This window comes from Rattus norvegicus, chromosome 9, assembly GCF_021556685.1.
Source record: "Rattus norvegicus strain SHRSP/BbbUtx chromosome 9, alternate assembly SHRSP_T2T, whole genome shotgun sequence".
NCBI classification, from domain to species: Eukaryota; Metazoa; Chordata; class Mammalia; order Rodentia; family Muridae; genus Rattus; species Rattus norvegicus.
Genome location: NC_141542.1, coordinates 30909392 through 30924986, shown reverse-complemented (window position 1 = coordinate 30924986; position 15595 = coordinate 30909392). Strand labels below are relative to the sequence as shown.

General features: G+C 46.4%; 1 long non-coding RNA gene and 1 other non-coding gene across 2 annotated transcripts; both read right to left on the bottom strand.

Annotated features, from left to right (window-relative positions):
- Window positions 1-1125: 1125 nt before the first annotated feature.
- LOC148003629 (uncharacterized) lies at window positions 1126-14292 on the bottom strand. Its single transcript, XR_015629029.1, has 5 exons — window positions 14194-14292; window positions 13906-14079; window positions 13342-13471; window positions 6332-6405; window positions 1126-2197 (listed from the first exon to the last, which is right to left on the bottom strand). It is a non-coding gene; the product is annotated as an uncharacterized LOC148003629 (long non-coding RNA).
- Window positions 6603-6733, bottom strand: LOC120094887 (small nucleolar RNA SNORA36 family). Its single transcript, XR_015630019.1, has one exon. It is a non-coding gene; the product is annotated as a small nucleolar RNA SNORA36 family (small nucleolar RNA).
- Window positions 14293-15595: the final 1303 nt, after the last annotated feature.

Below are 15595 nucleotides of genomic sequence, written 5' to 3'. Positions count from 1 at the left end.
GGGGTTGAAAATACTTGACCATAGGCTTAACTTTCACTGTCCGAAGGTCCTGCGTTTGACTTCAGAATCAACAACTCCAACTCAGCAGACCCCGCCTGAGCATCAGTGTATGTGGAACTCTGCTGGTCACGGGGCTGTAAACCTTACTCCCGGCTTCCCTCTGCCTAGCTGGCATGACCATGCTGAATGGGAAGGGGGGTTGGCTCTAGGATAAATCAGTCTTGGTACAGAAGGGTGTGCCAGGGGAGAAATTAATTGAGGGGTGCCTGAGAATGCCAAATGTTACAGCTACTCCCATAAGACTGGCCTGGGCAATCAAAGACAAGCTCAAAATGCATCGAGCAGACCACTTCAGAGGACACAGGCATTGGTTCCAGACTGAGTCCCTCTGCCACTCCAGGTCTGGCTTATGCTAAAGGCTAAAGATGTCTTGGTCCACCACTTGGCTTATGAATGAGCTCTACTTAGGGGCCTGGCCCAACGCCTCGTGCCTCAGTGCCCTGACAGGATGGGATTTCACTCTTCTTGCTCCAGAGTGACAGACTGTAGCTGCAAGGGCTGAGGGTGGCCTGGGAAATCTCCAGGAGGGAATGCAGGGGGCTTTGGATGTTGACTTTCTAGTCTATTCAGAAGCAGATGTTTGCAGGAAGTGTGGGCTGGAGGACACGGACCCCAACACTAGCAAGATCCTCATGGCCCCATATCGAAGGCCAGCCAGGTTCCAGACTGAGTCCCTCTGCCTCTCCAGGTCTGGCTTATTCTGTCCCCTACCCTGCTGGCCTGCTGAAGGGAGGGAGATTCGGAACTTTCATGGGTGACTTCGGTGCCTCTGAAACAGAACTGGAGGTGCAAGGGGTGCAAATCCTCCCCTGACAGGCAGGATTAAGCAGTATGTACCATGCTAGGAGGAAGAGCAATATGGATTTTCTGGAAAACTGCTGGGTCCCTAAGCTCACAAGGTTTGTTAGAGCACCCGTTTTTCTATAGTTTCCTACTACCTTTCTTTGATGTAGACACACGCACACACACACACACACACACACACACACACACACACACACACACCCCATATCACTGCAGATAGACATGTACCCAGAGAGGGCAGCTCCTTGCAAAACCAAAATACAGGTTCATATGCAATCACATTTCCTTCTAGATTTCTGAAATCTAAAACACATCAAGGGCTGGGATGAAGCTCCGTGGTCATGGCATGTGCAAGGCCAGGGACCACACACATGCACACAAGTACTCACCACCCCAAAACTTTTGGCTGAGAAAATTTCCGACCATCACAAATGAATTAACACAGAGGCCCAGAAGAACAATTTCCGGGGACAACAGTCCTTCTCAAGCCCCCGAGGGTCCTGGGAAGTCCTCCACAAACTAGTATGTCTGGGCATGATGTTCCTGACTCCAACACATGCATTCTGTGTACAAGCTTGTGTGTCACGGCTTCCAGAAGTTTCAATGCCTCTGGTCCAGTCAGACAAGGCCACATAAAATCTGCGTTTAATTGCAAATGTTGTAAAAAAAAAGAAAAATAATAATCACACAGAATGCCAAGTTAGCATTGAAACTCTGCAGCCTTGACTTGCAGCCTGAGCCCGGGACATCTTTTGACTGAAATGCTTACAAAGCTGTAAACTGTAAGTCAAATTTCCTTCAAGAACGTGTCTTCTCTTGTTAGGATGATGTTAACTTTTCAGAGTGTTCCCAGCTTTTTCTGGGAAAAGGAGGTGGGGGTGGAGATGAAGGCTCTGGATGGGGAGGGGGAGGGGAGAGGGGCGGGCCGCCTCAGATCCCTCTTAAAAATGTCTTTGTTTTTAATTATCCATGTCTTGGATGACAGTGAAATCAGCCCCTGTCTCGAGTTTTAAATTCAGATAAAACAAATGCTCTGCACCACGGCCTTCGCTCTACCTCCCAGACGGCAGCCTCTCCCCATTTGAAGGTTATTTATTGCTTTGCCGCCATCCTTCATGCTGCTAAACGATTCTCTGTACTGAGTGGAGAAAATAGCCCAGGGGAAGAATTTATATAGCTTCTCAGAACTCGGGACCGGCTCCTTCCACATCTTCCCCGGAAGCATTTGGGACTTGACAACAGCAGGGTTCTCTGAGCTCTGAAGCACCTCCGTGTCCTTGGTGCAAGGAAAGGACCCCCGAGACTCCCGGTGGCAGCCGTTTGAGCCGCACCACTGCAAAGGAGAAAACAAACTGCTTTTAGAAGCTCCCTGGGAAGGTACACAGTTCCTTCCAACTTCCCACCCTCAGAGATGTCCAGGAGGTGGCCACCCTGGGGGACTTAAAATGCAAACACAGCCCAGTGGGCTAACGCCAACCTCTCCCAGCTCCCCGCCCAGGTCCAAAATCAATTCACACCTCCCCATTCCTGTCCTATTAATCACCTTGTCCCAGAGAAACCGCACTAGTCAACTCAGGCCAGGGTGAGGGTGGGGGTAGGGGGTGGCGGGGGCGGGAGGGTGGGGGGCAGGGAGGATAGAACCACAATCTGTGCTTTCAGATTTCTCTTTTGAAATTAATTTCATTTCCTGCTCATATTTTAAATTTTGATTCCATTACCAGAATGCAACTGGGCTGTACCTCTTGGAAGGAAACCTGTACATGTCATAATTAGAATTTTCTTTTTCTTTCTTCCCTTCTTTCTTTCTTTCTCTCTTTCTTTCTCTTTCTTTCTTTCTTTCTTTCTTTCTTTCTTTCTTTCTTTCCCTTTTCTTTTAGAAAATTCAAGGCTATATTTTGCAGGCTGCATTCCTCCCTGGTAAGACTGGGACCCTTGAGGAGGGGGTGAGCCTCTGCCTTCTTTATGCATCCTTCTGTTCCTGACCCAACCCAGGCAGTTCTCAGGAGCCCTGAGAGACTGGACACTGGACCAGAGGCAGCCTCCCTCCACGGCTGCCTTGCCTCCTCTGCTCTCCTCTGTCTCTTTTCTGCCCCTAATCTTCTCTGTCTATTCTTGAATCTCTTTTCAATTAAAATAAAATAAGCGGCAGGAGTGAGGGAATGGCTCTGTTGGTAAATGCTTACCCAATGGTCCTAGAACCCAGGTTAAAGGGAGGGGCCACTGTGCTTGTTTCTAATGCCAGGGCTATGGAGGAGGATCCCTGAGGCTCAGGTTAGACAAATATCAAACCCCAAGTTCAGAGAGAGAGAGAGTGTGCATCTTGAAAAATAAGAGGAAAAGAGAGGGAAGAGGATGTTCAATGCCAACCTCTGGCCACCAGATATACATACACACACATGCACATACACACACGTACACAAAATATTTTAAAAGCTTAAAGAGCAGACAAGAAGTATATTAAATATATAAAAGTGTTACTATCTTATATTAAAAATGTACATTATGTATAAGTCTATAAACTCTTACTTTACACTTAGTTCTATTATGTTTTGTGGGTCGGACCTGTTAGAAACAATGGATTAGAAAGAAACGAATCAACCCTAAATGGTCCATAAAGAAAGCCAGCATACCACACGCAGCATTTCTGCAGGAAACATAGATGATATTTGGAGACACATTTATAATTAGTGTAGAGAAATTCTATATTATCATTCTAAAGAAAGGTAAGCAAAATGCACAATTAGCTTTACACATCACAACTATAAAACTAAACCAAACCAAATCCTGGCAACTATGAGAGAGAGAGAGAGAGAGAGAGAGAGAGAGAGAGAGAGAGAGAGAGAGAGAGAGAGAGAGAACATACCAAAATCACCTTTTCTCATAGAGAATTGTCTGCTTCTTTACTTTTTTTTCTCAAATTTTTTTCTAATGAACATTTTCTAATGAAATCTTCGTGTAAACTTCAAAGGGATAAATAAGGAAAGAGGAAGAGAGAGAGGAGAGAGGGAGGCAAAGCCAGGTGCAGGCCAGTGTGTGGCTGGTCAGGAGGCAGAGGAAGAGAAACTACTGGATTTCCTCCCCAGAAATCAAAATGGCGCCCACTCTCACGGCCATTTTTTTGAAGAGCCAATTGTTCTACTTTGAACTACACTCCCCTCAATCTGTCCCTGGATTAAACAACTGGCAGCTAAAACAGTAATTACTATTATTTCACTATTTGTTTTTTCTAATCCAGTGCTTCCCCTACATCTCTGGGAGACTGTAAGCAAGGAAGCTTCGCCCTAGTCTTTAAAGACTTGAGACACCATAAAGGTGAAGGGTTTTCACAGAACGCCCCAAGTTCCAGGAAGGTGAACTGATTTACTCAGGGTCACACTATAAGCTTGTGGCCCAGCCTGAACTGGGAAATCTGTCCTGGATCCACACTAGATCAAGCTTCTCTTGACTCACAGAAGGAAAAAGTGCCCTGGGCAGAGTCAAGTTTTGTTTATCTTCCAAAACCTGATGTTCCTGCCCAGAAAGGAACACACTTCTCACATTCTGCTCTAACCTCCTCCTCGCTGTGGGTTCCCCAGGCCATGACCCCCTATCATCTCCATCTGGGGTAGATTGAGATAAGAGGCCAGAAAACAGCCTCTCTGTAAAACCCAAATCAGATCAGACCTCAGCCCTGGGCTAACCAGAATCTGTACCCTACCCAGACACCAGCCATTCTGCCCAACCACGAAGAAACTGAAGTCTTTCAGAGAAAAAAAAAATTCCTTTTGAAACATTGGGAACCAGAACCAAACAGATAAGCTTTCCATGAAGTTGAGGCTGAGTGGGCCCCACAGACTATCACATTCGCACTTCAGGGGCTCTGCTCCTGGCCTCCAAGGGTGTACGGTGGGAAACAGAAGGGGTGGGTTGGGAAGGAAACCTCTCTCACTGCACATGGACATGAGCCCCTCTGCTGGAAGCCCTATCAGGGCATCCAAGATCCTGTGGGTGGGGGACACAGAGACCCAAGCTAGGTCTAGGTCCACAGCATCGACCTCAACATGTCAGACCTGTCAATGGGCCCTCATGACAAGGGTGAAAACAGACAGATAATGTCTTGTGTTTGGTGTAAGGTGTTGAATACTAACTTTGAAGAAACACCTTGGAAAAATGTTCATTCTCTCTCTCTCTCTCTCTCTCTCTCTCTCTCTCTCTCTCTCTCTCTTATTATGGAAGATAGGATTTTAGACTCTTCTAACTAGTTATAGTCAAGTTAAGGCAGATACCAGTAGACTGTCAATTCTTGGGATGCTACCTAGAAACATCAACATATAATTTGAGCCCACATTTTAATCCATCTGTCATTTTAAAACTCAAAGATCCTCCCCACCGCTAAGCCCACTCATTCCCACGGTAAAAAATAATTCCCACTCTGACCTGCCCCAGATAGATGACCTTACTTCTCTATAACAGCGAGTCAGAGTCACACTGCTCTTGTGGCCAGAGCATCCCCACCCTACCCCCAAAGCCAGCTTGAGGAAAAGTACCCTGACTTACTCCTCCTGCCCCCATGTGGTGTGTATCTGTCTGCTGAATGAATAGACAGGTGGGTGAATGAACTCCTGAGGTTGATTTCTCCTAAGAACCTGTTTTATCAGGTTGGCTTCCACCAATGGGCTGAAAAGGAGCCACAAATCTACCTCAGTCAGACACTAATCTGTGGGGATCATCGAGGTACATGTATTACTCAAGGGAGAGTCTTACAGCTTTTATCAGAATCCAGAAAGAGAACCATAGGTCTGGGCTCATGGTAGGGACAGCTCAGAGGAGCTGATCCTTGTGAGTATGCTTTGGGTTTCCCTCTGAGGGAAATTGTCTATTAAAGTTCTATAAATTGACTCTGCTCGACTCTGTATCTCAATGATAAAAAGTGTCAATAACTGCCAAGAATCCCTTGATTCAGGCTCTACACTGTTGTAAATTTTGAACGAAGAACCCAAGGTTCAGAGACGGTTTCTCCAGGTCACAATGCTTACAAGAGTGGGGCGAGGGTTTATACCCAGGGTCTCACTTTGGTTCTTATACTACTTCTTCGGTGGCTCATGGGATATATGTGAATAGAACTTTAGTGGTGTCCCTGACATAGCTGGGACTTCCACTTAGGAAATCCTAAAGGAGAAAGACTGAGAGATAGAGGGAAAATGGGGCAAAGATGATGGGTGGATGGATGGATGGATGGATGGATGGATGGGGTGGTTGGGTGGGTGGACTGATGGATGGATATATAAATGGATGGGTGGGTGGGTGAGTGGATAGACAAGTGGGTGGGTGGGTGAATGGATGGATGGGTGGGTAGGTGGATGGATGAATGGATAAATGGATGGGCGGGTGGGTAGGTGGATGGGTAGATGGATGTATTTGATAGATGGATGCACAATGGGTAAATGGGTTGATGGCTAAATGGTGGAAGCTGAAGGAAAGTCTCTACCTTCAGATTCTCCTGGATGTTTATTTTCTGTGCCACTGGATGTCACACGCTGAATCTCATTGACAAATCTTGATCTGGAAAACAATAAATTCAGAAAAGCTATCCTCTCTCTTATGGATGGACCTGTGATTCTGTACTCCAAATTAGTTTATGGAAGCTCTCTCCCCCAGAGCCTCCAGGATAGCATCCTATTTGGCATGGATGGAGTCATTACAGACAGAACCAGTTAAGATGAACCCCTAACACAGTAAGATTGGTGTATTTTTTTTATTTGTGTAGGCTAGAAGTATACGAATAGAGTAATACTCTCTATTCAATCATTTCTCTCAGCCAATTTCAATGTTCCAAAGTTTAATTAACAGAACAAGGAAGCTGCCCTGAACTGAACGCAACACTTTGGACAAAGATTGGTATATTGATGATAAGGAATTCATACACAGAGACAGACACAGACACAGACACAGACACACACACACACACACACACACACACACACACTTCTGCATCTGTGCAGATCCATCTGCGCCTCAGCCAGCTCTGCCAACACCTTGACCTTGTCCCTCCAGCCCTGAGCTATGTCATAAGCTGCAGCCTGTGTAGAAGCCACAAGACTTGCAGTCCTCAGTTACAGATCTCCCAGCTAATAGACATTCTCTTTTCTTCCAGAAACATGAGGTGAAAAGTACATGTGAACTGAACTCTAAATCTTCCCCATGTGTCCAAGTCCAACCTTTAACGTCCTTGAGTATCCAAAATAGAGACCCATAAGTCAAGAGGTACATGAATGGCAGGAGACCTAGATGAAGGGGAATTGTGTTATGTGATGTTCTGGAAACTGTCTTATGAGAGAATGTTTTACTGAGACAGACCCATGATGTTTTTCTGGAAGCTACCTAGAAAAAGGACATGTGATGTTTTGCTGGAGTTGACACTTGAGAGAACACATGATGTTTAGAAAGGATATAAGTATAACCCAACAGATAGTGAATGGTTCTATGACATTTGTTTGCCTTGCCTCCTTTGCTGATCATCCTTTCTTCATGACTTCATAGAGAGAAACACACTAAAAACTTCTCATGATATTTTAGTATCTTAGCATTTCCTTGGACTGAGGCTGATTGATTGGCAGAGCCTTGATGTTTCTGCTGGATTAAACTGCCGTTGCCGATTAATGAATGGTGTTTGTGAGTGGCTTGAACTATGGCTGCTGATTCGTGTGAACTAAACTACTGATATCGTGACAATGAAAAATTGAAATCGCCCCCCAAAGAACTATTTCTAAACAGGTCCACATCCCCCTCTGCCCTATTAACCTTCCTTTCCCACTACCTCTGGTGGGTGGTAGGCTAGAAGGGAGGTTAAAGGGGTTTTTTTGTTTGTTTGTTTTGTTTTGGGTTTTTTTTGTTTGTTTGTTTGCTTTTTCTTTTCTTTTCTTTTTTTCGGAGCTGGGGACCAAACCCAGGGCCTTGTGCTTGCTAGGCAAACACTCTACCACTGAGCTAAATCCCCAACCCCGAAAAGTTTTTAAGAACCCTTATTAAAGTAGGTTTTGAAAAATTGAAGTCTATACCTAGTGTGTGCTGAGTGATGATACTGGCCAACACCTGACTTAGTTTCTATAAACTTCCCTTGTGTTTTATGCAAAGCTCCTTAACTCAAACCACTCTTCTCCATGGGTTTACATTGCTTATTAACTTCTTTGCTTTCAAGGCATATTTAACCAAATCTAAAGACAGAGTTCTGAAAATCTGGCTAGAACACACTTTCTCCAGTGCCTAACTCTGTGACTAAGCCACCCTTGAACACGATCTTGATCCATGAACATTGGTTCTAGGGAAAAATCTCATTAGGTGAAGGACAGAAACCTGAGGACAGCCCTGGCTATCAAAACCTTCAGTCCAAGACACAAGATGGAAAGGTACAACACCATAAAGGTCTCTACTGCAATATCTTCAGGCAAGCATGCTGGAGAAGCCTCAGCAATGGCCGTATGGGAGACAACAGCTGGGATAACGAGTTGAAGAAAGAAGGAAGATGTTTAGGGAAGTCAAGAAGCTGAAAGCAGATAAATCGAGAGTCAGCCTTTGCCAAGTTAAGGGGGAACTTGAAACTCAAGTCCCCAGATCGAAGCTACATTTAGAGCTGGGCTTGTTGGTGGGTTTGAAACCTTGGCCAAATTGCCTATTTTGGGGGCTCAAACTTCTGGATATATTTGAAGCCACAAACACAGTGTTTCTAAATGGAGGAACCAAAAGTAGAGAAAACAGCTAGGTTGGGTCCCTCTACCATCGTCAATACCCTCTGATCCTGAGGGAGCAGGCCCTGTCCCCATCTTGAGGTCTTCGGTTTCCACTCCCATTCAGGAGCAAGTCAGTGGGCTGGGTTTACCCACCACTTTCTGTGGGTTGAATGTGTGGGAGCCCCAACCTTGCCCACAGACATCATCTGGACACTAAGTCACATGCAGGTACACAGGAGCAAGCCTACACCTGCAGGATGGAGTCACAGAATAGATCAGCACAGATGTAGAATTTCACATTACCAAGGGTAGCTGCTGACGTCCTTGTCTGTGCCCACCTCTCCACAAGATGACTGACTAAAACCTCTTGACAGAGAATAGACAAATAGGGCAACTTGAGACTGCCCTCCTAAGGACCTGGAAAATTCCAATTCTCAGTCCTGTTGAGTTGACTTTGTGAGAGGGGCCAATACCAGAAATTACCAACGTGACTATCTATGTGATGTGTCTTTCCCAGGGTGTCCCTCACCCTTAGAATTTACATCCTTGCAACATGATGGGGGGGGGGGGGAGTTGCTCCAGAGGGTCCACCGAGGTTGGCCTTGGACAGCAGTACCTCTTTCACCTACTCCAGCATCCTTTGACATGCTAAGCATCCAGGGAAGTGAAACAGGGAGGCTAGACAATCAGACAAAACAGAACCAAACTAAGAAGTCAAAGTCAGCGTTGAGGCCTATACCAGCCCCTAGTAGTTAGCCCTTCTTAGTGTCTTAAAGGCTCCTTTCAGGGAAGCACACAATTTTGGGGTGCAGTGAAAGTCATACCCTTATTTTGTCAGCTCACCATGGGTACAAAGGCCTTGAGGGGTCAAAAATAAGTCAAGAGGGTCAAAGGGTCATGTCCATGTACCCTTTATGTGGTAGAGTAACTGGCTCGGCCATTTCTTGCCATGAGTAAGTCCACTCAGAAATCAAATCCCTAAGATCCAGAGTAAGTGGAGAACTAAAAAATTTCATTCGTTTTGTTTGTTTGCTTTGTGTGTGTGTGTGTGTGTGTGTGTGTGTGTGTGTGTCTGCGCACGCGCGCGCGCGCGCATGTGGAAGTCATAGGACAGCCTTCAGTCTGTTCTTTCCTTCTTGCATGTGTGTTCCAAGGGCTGAAGTTAAATCAGCAAGCTTGGAGCCCAGTGTCTTTACCTGTGGAGCCATCTTGCCAGTCCTCCTGATTTCCCTATCTGTAGCAGAGAGAAGCAGCGTCTGTGAGCTCTGCAGCTCTTTCTTTCTCATATCCCTGCTTCCTTTCTTCTTTCTCTTTCTAGCTTATACATGACAGACATCTCCCACAGCTCCAGAGCCTGGGGCACCTGAGGTCAGGCACAGATAAGGTGGCGTCCAGCAGGTTCACTCCCACTGACAGCAGCTCTTCACTGCAGCCTGAGTGTCAAGAGGGTCCAAGTGTTTGTCCAGGAAAGATGACCCCTTTCCCTGGGAGTAGGCACTTGTGTACCAGCAACACAGCTTCACTGTCCCGGGTCCTCTCTGTGACTGAGAAATGTTTGTACAACCTGGAAATGGTGTGTGAACTGGGCCCATCACCACTGTGGCACCACTAAGCAGGAAGAGTTGGGTTTCCATGCTGCCACCATTTTTACAGGCTCCTGGACCCCAGGCCACAACTTCTCTTGCCCCTGTTAGAAAGCAGAGTGGTCTCCTTTTCAACTGTTAAGCAACCCATTTTTAAAAATCTCTTTTTTTCTTATCAATTTAAACGTTTGCCTCCCTCTGTCTGCCCTGGAGCCTCAGCAGACACTCAGACAACAAGGACAGTGCCCCCACAAGGACAGGCTCATCAGTATGCTCACACACACAGGAGGCGCCGTGTGTTTCTGTCTCCTTGCATGTGTGATAGCAACTCAAATCTCAGTGACTAAAAGTGTCACCGTTTCCTTCCCACTCACACCGTCTGGACCAACAGATAGGGTTTTGTTCCGCGTACCCATTCACAAGAGCCCAGACTGAAGGAGGTATCCCATGTGGGACATGCCATTCTGACAACCTTGTAGAGAAGGAAAAAGTACAATAGCTAACCCAGGAAATAGTTTTTAAAGTGCCATTTTGCCATTCCAAGAACTAAATGTCCTTTTATTCTTAACTTTTACTATTTATTGTGGGCTGAGGTTGGGAGCAGGCACAACTTTTGGGAATTGCTTCTCTCCTTCCACCTTGTGGGTCCTGGGGACTAACCTCAGGCATTGAACTTGATGTCCAACCCCTTTACCCATTGAGCCATCTGGTCAACCCTAGGAGCTAAGTTTTCTTAGCACTTCTCCTCTGGGGACTAAACTTTTCTCCTAAGGAATCAACTTGTCAATGAAGCCTCCCCACAGCCAAGGGGAAGCCTGTTGTCCATTCTACTCCCAACCCCAGAGAAACCTATTCCAGTTGTCTTGTTTCCATTCCCATCCATGCCCTTTCTCACACTACTTAACCTTTCCTCTATACATAAACCTTCCTTCCTACTAAGATAGGGAGTCTCTGTGACTTACAGCCTAGCACCTCCCATGGTATATCCCCTCTCCTGAATCTTCAGGCCAAAGCTTGCAACCTCTTGGTAGATCAGAAGCCATCTAAGACCAGGGCAACACATACTTCAGTGCTTGTCTGAATAGCCAGAAATCCAAAAACTCATGTAAATACTTATATCACTACCACACTTAAGGATAAGAAAGCCACAGCTGGCACAGGTCTCACTGAGAAAGCTTGAATGAGTTGGGATTTTCTTTTTAAATTGTTGGTAGGTTGTTTTGTTTTGTGAAAAGGCTAGATCACTGGATTTCTGCTATGGGGCCTACACTGTCTATGTCATGGCTATACGCTAACATAATTTGACGGACAAAACAACAGACTAAATTTGCCTTATCAGGTCTATTTTGTCAGCTCCTATCATGTGGGACAACCTGTGCTTCTTGTTCTTTTTTCTTAATTACTTATTTATATTTATTTCATGTGCATTGGTGTTTTGCTTGCATGTGTGTCTGTGTGGGAAGGTGTCAGAACTCTTGGAACTGGAGTAATAGTAGTGGTGAGCTCCCATCTGGGTGCTGGAAGAGCAGTCAATGCTCTTAACCACTGAGCCATCTCTCCAGCCCCCTCATTCTGTCTTAGCACATGGCTTTTAGCACCCTACTTGTCCCACCACTGTCACCTTTTGAAGAGTCTTGCTGGATTCAGCCCAGTGACTTTAATCAGCATCATGTTGGTCCAAACTATATCACATGATCATCTCTACCAGATTAAAAAAAGAACAAAAACATAATTTTTAGAAAGATATCAAATAAACCCATGATTTATTGGGAAGCAAATGGAGAGCCAGAAAAACAGATTGAACACAGAGCAGACAATGAGCAGTGTGTTCTGTGGTAAAGAGGAAGAGGAAGGAGGGGAGGAAGAGAAGGCGAGGAGGAGGTTGACCACCGTTGAAGACTTCGAGGGTGAGCCAGAGTCTGAGCTGACTGGCTTTAACTCACTTGCTTACCTAACTTTAAAAACAATCCACGGAGGCGTTGGTAGCTTTGTTCTTCCGTGCTCCGGGTTCACAAGTTGCAGAGATAAAGCGAAGCCACTTGTTCAAGGTTACTGATAGGCTGTGGGTGGCTGGGGCTCAAACCTGAACCTAGCTTCATGGCCAGGATGTTTATGAAAAGACTGGGGTCATAGCAAGCACTTGGCAACTCTTCTGCTCTGGAGACTTCAGTAGCTACTGCTACTTTCCCAAATTGAAAGAAGGTTCCCTGTGGCTTCCTCCTCCCACCCAAGCCTGGGCTCCAGTTACTGCCCCTTCCAATTACGCTCTTTCCATCTTGCTGACCATAGTTTCCGAAACAGAAATCAGGGCACATTTGTCTGGCACTAGTCTGACACATGGTCTCCCAACCCAGCATGTTGTTTGAAATCAAGATTTCCTTGGAAATTCTGGGATGCACAGTGACCATACCAGGGTGTCCCCAACCTAGGGACATGGGTTTCACGAAACCCAGACACAGAACCAGGGCCACCATCCCTGAGGCTCATGCTTATTAAGACAGAAGTTGCAGGGGCTGGCGAGATACTCCTCTCCATTGGTGGACACCAAGAAGGCTGTGCAAGACACCCTGGGTCTCCTCTGCCTCTCTCTGCTCCACCCTGGCCTGTGAATACCGTACAGCCCATCTTGAGCAGAAGCCTGAGGATTTAGAGACACGTTTTTAAATTCTGTTTGATGTGGCGACTCCCAGAGTGAACAAGACATAGTCCCAGCCTACGGAACACACTGCTCACTGTCTGCCAGGCGTCTGGTCTGTCTTTCCTGTGTTCTTTATGTTCCCCAATAAATCATGGGTTTATTTGATATTCTTCTAAAAATTGCATTGCCTGTGTGTGTGTGTGTGAGAGGGAGAGAGAGAGAGAGAGAGAGAGAGAGAGAGAGAGAGAGAGAGAGAGAGAGAGAGGAAAGCATATGATAGGGTTTGAGCCATTAACATGCAAATGGAAGTCATAGTCATTTTCTGCAAGCAAATACCTTCATTTCTGTCTCCTTTCCTTCCTTTTTTATCATCTCTTCCCCCAGGTACACACTTCTCTTTTGCAATTGGTAAGTAACACAGGACAATCCCAGGTTCCCAGCCCTCAGGAGGCCTAGTGCAAGGTCAATCACTGACATCTCTCTCTGGTCCTTCCAGAGAGGCCTGAGATGGTGTCATTATAATCAGGTGACAGTAGCCTGCAGCAAGTACCTTGGAAGGAGCACCATGTCCCCTTTCTTCTCCCTGCCTCCAATCACCCCAGCAGCAGCAGCTCAGCATTGCACCCTGCCTCCAGCAGGAGTCCAGAGACAGATGTCTTCTCCATCCCTGAAGTTGGCATCTGTAGGGAGCTCAGAAAGTAAGTCATTCATGTAGAGGAGATGAGGTCACCCAACAGAGCCAACTTTAAGAGGTTCTGACCTCCTTGTCACCAAAGAGTCTTCAAGTCTACAAAAGAGATAAGAGGCTCCCACCTCAGCCCATGAACTAGAACCTTATACACGCCCACCACCCTTCTTCCCCACAGACACATTTATGTCAACCACCCAGGGGCTCGGGCACACATACCCTCTTATTGCTTCTCCAGTCATGGCTGAGGACCTTCAGGCCAGACTACTTTCCCTGAAGGACTCATGTTAGTAGCTAATGGTTAAAAACGGCTCAGATCAACTCACGTGTATTGGAGGGCTTCCTTGAAAACCTAGAACCAAGGAATGTAAGGAGGAATAGGGCAGGCCCGTGATCATTAATGACCAATCAAAATAAGACACTGACCTCTCAACCTTTACAAATCCAACACCCATGAGTGCAACTCCAAGGGTCACCCTTCGTACAGTGTACCTTAGGGGTGACTCCAGAGGGTACCACCTCCATAGAATGTTTACATGTGATGGCTCACATTGGTGCCATGTGGATGTCCTGCGAGAGCACCACTTTGCACACCAGAACCTGAGAGGCAGAGGGCGAAAGGATGTTACCTCACTCCTTGGAAACTCTTGACCACAGCCCAGCTTATCTTAACTCATTCCCCCAAACAGGAGCTGTTGACCTGTTCCTACCCACCTGTGAGCTCTCCAATAAAGCTCTACACTGAGGGTTAAGTACGCTATTCGTGTCTCAAACCAGTCTTGATGCTCCTGAGATCGAAAGAGAAACAAAGCCATCAACGGTGCTGCATACCCGTTATATCAGTACTCAGAGGGCTGAGGCAGGAAAAGCCTCGTGTTCAAGACCAGCCCCGGCTGTGTGGTAAGACCCTCTCAAAACAAACTAAAACAAAACAACAAAAAAAAGAGGAACTCTCACACATTAGACCAGGCCACCAGGTGCAAGCCATAACTGTCCCCAGTTAAGCAGGACATGTGCTTCCCCAATCTATGTTCCTCCTGGTCTCCCCCTCTGGACCTAGCCCAGAGTGCTGTCCATAAGACACGTTGAAAAAAAAACACAGAGAATATTTCAGTGCTTGCTGGAAATACTTCCCTTTTATCCACTCGGCCAACTTTAGAAACCACCGTTGTTTGAGAGTAACCTACTTTTTAAGAGTCAAAGAAAGCCACGGCTTCCTGGGTCTCCCTTAGCTGTGTCACTGGTTTCCTCTATCAGTCCGGAGAATGAGAAAATGGTGAGCAGCGAGTCCTCCATTTTGGAGTGTATCTCATACATTGCTGGGCCTGGTTTCCAGTGCTGGGATTGGGGGAAATGGTGGCAGGGAGTCCATGCCTTGTAGAACGGAGTATGTGTACAAGGAAAGAGCTGTCAAGAGGCTACATGGGAGGTCCTTTCCCTAAACACTCTACACACTTTAAATCCACACTCAGCTGGCCAAGAACCATCATGGCCAAGTCAGTGAAGTGGGCCTTACTAATTCACAATTTCCCCCAAGAATCTGCTGCTTCATACCCTGAGCCGTCCCCATGAATCAGAGCTGTAGATATTTCCCTCCACTGTCTCCACATAAAAGGTGCCTAGTGCTACAAGCCCGGTACCACACACCCAGCCCTCCCCACCCACCCCAGGAAAAGCCTGCCTGGCTTCCTCACCTTCCTGAAGCTTGCTTTCTAACAGGAAACAGAAAATGATAATGAGGCCAAAACATATTGTATGATAAAGTGAATGCACATTAAACATAAAGAGGACAGGAAAGCTAGAAGTTGTAAGTGGCGGCTGGTGACAGTGTTAAAGATGGAGTGGCTCTCATCGAGATGTGATTTGAACATGGTTTCCCCAGATTTTAGAAGAGCAACGGGGAGATGCCTGGCGACCAGGCAGTTTTTCGCAGTCTCAGACAAGCACAGACCAGCGCAGGGACACCCCCGTCCACCAGGTCCTACCACACTGAAACAGGAAGAGGCTGTGGAACCTTGTCCCATGCCTTACAAATCAATAATGAGCTGTGTAAAGCTGTCTAGCCAGCTGTTTGTTTTGACAGGAGCCTTTCTTGATCTTAGGTCGTTTCCTCCGT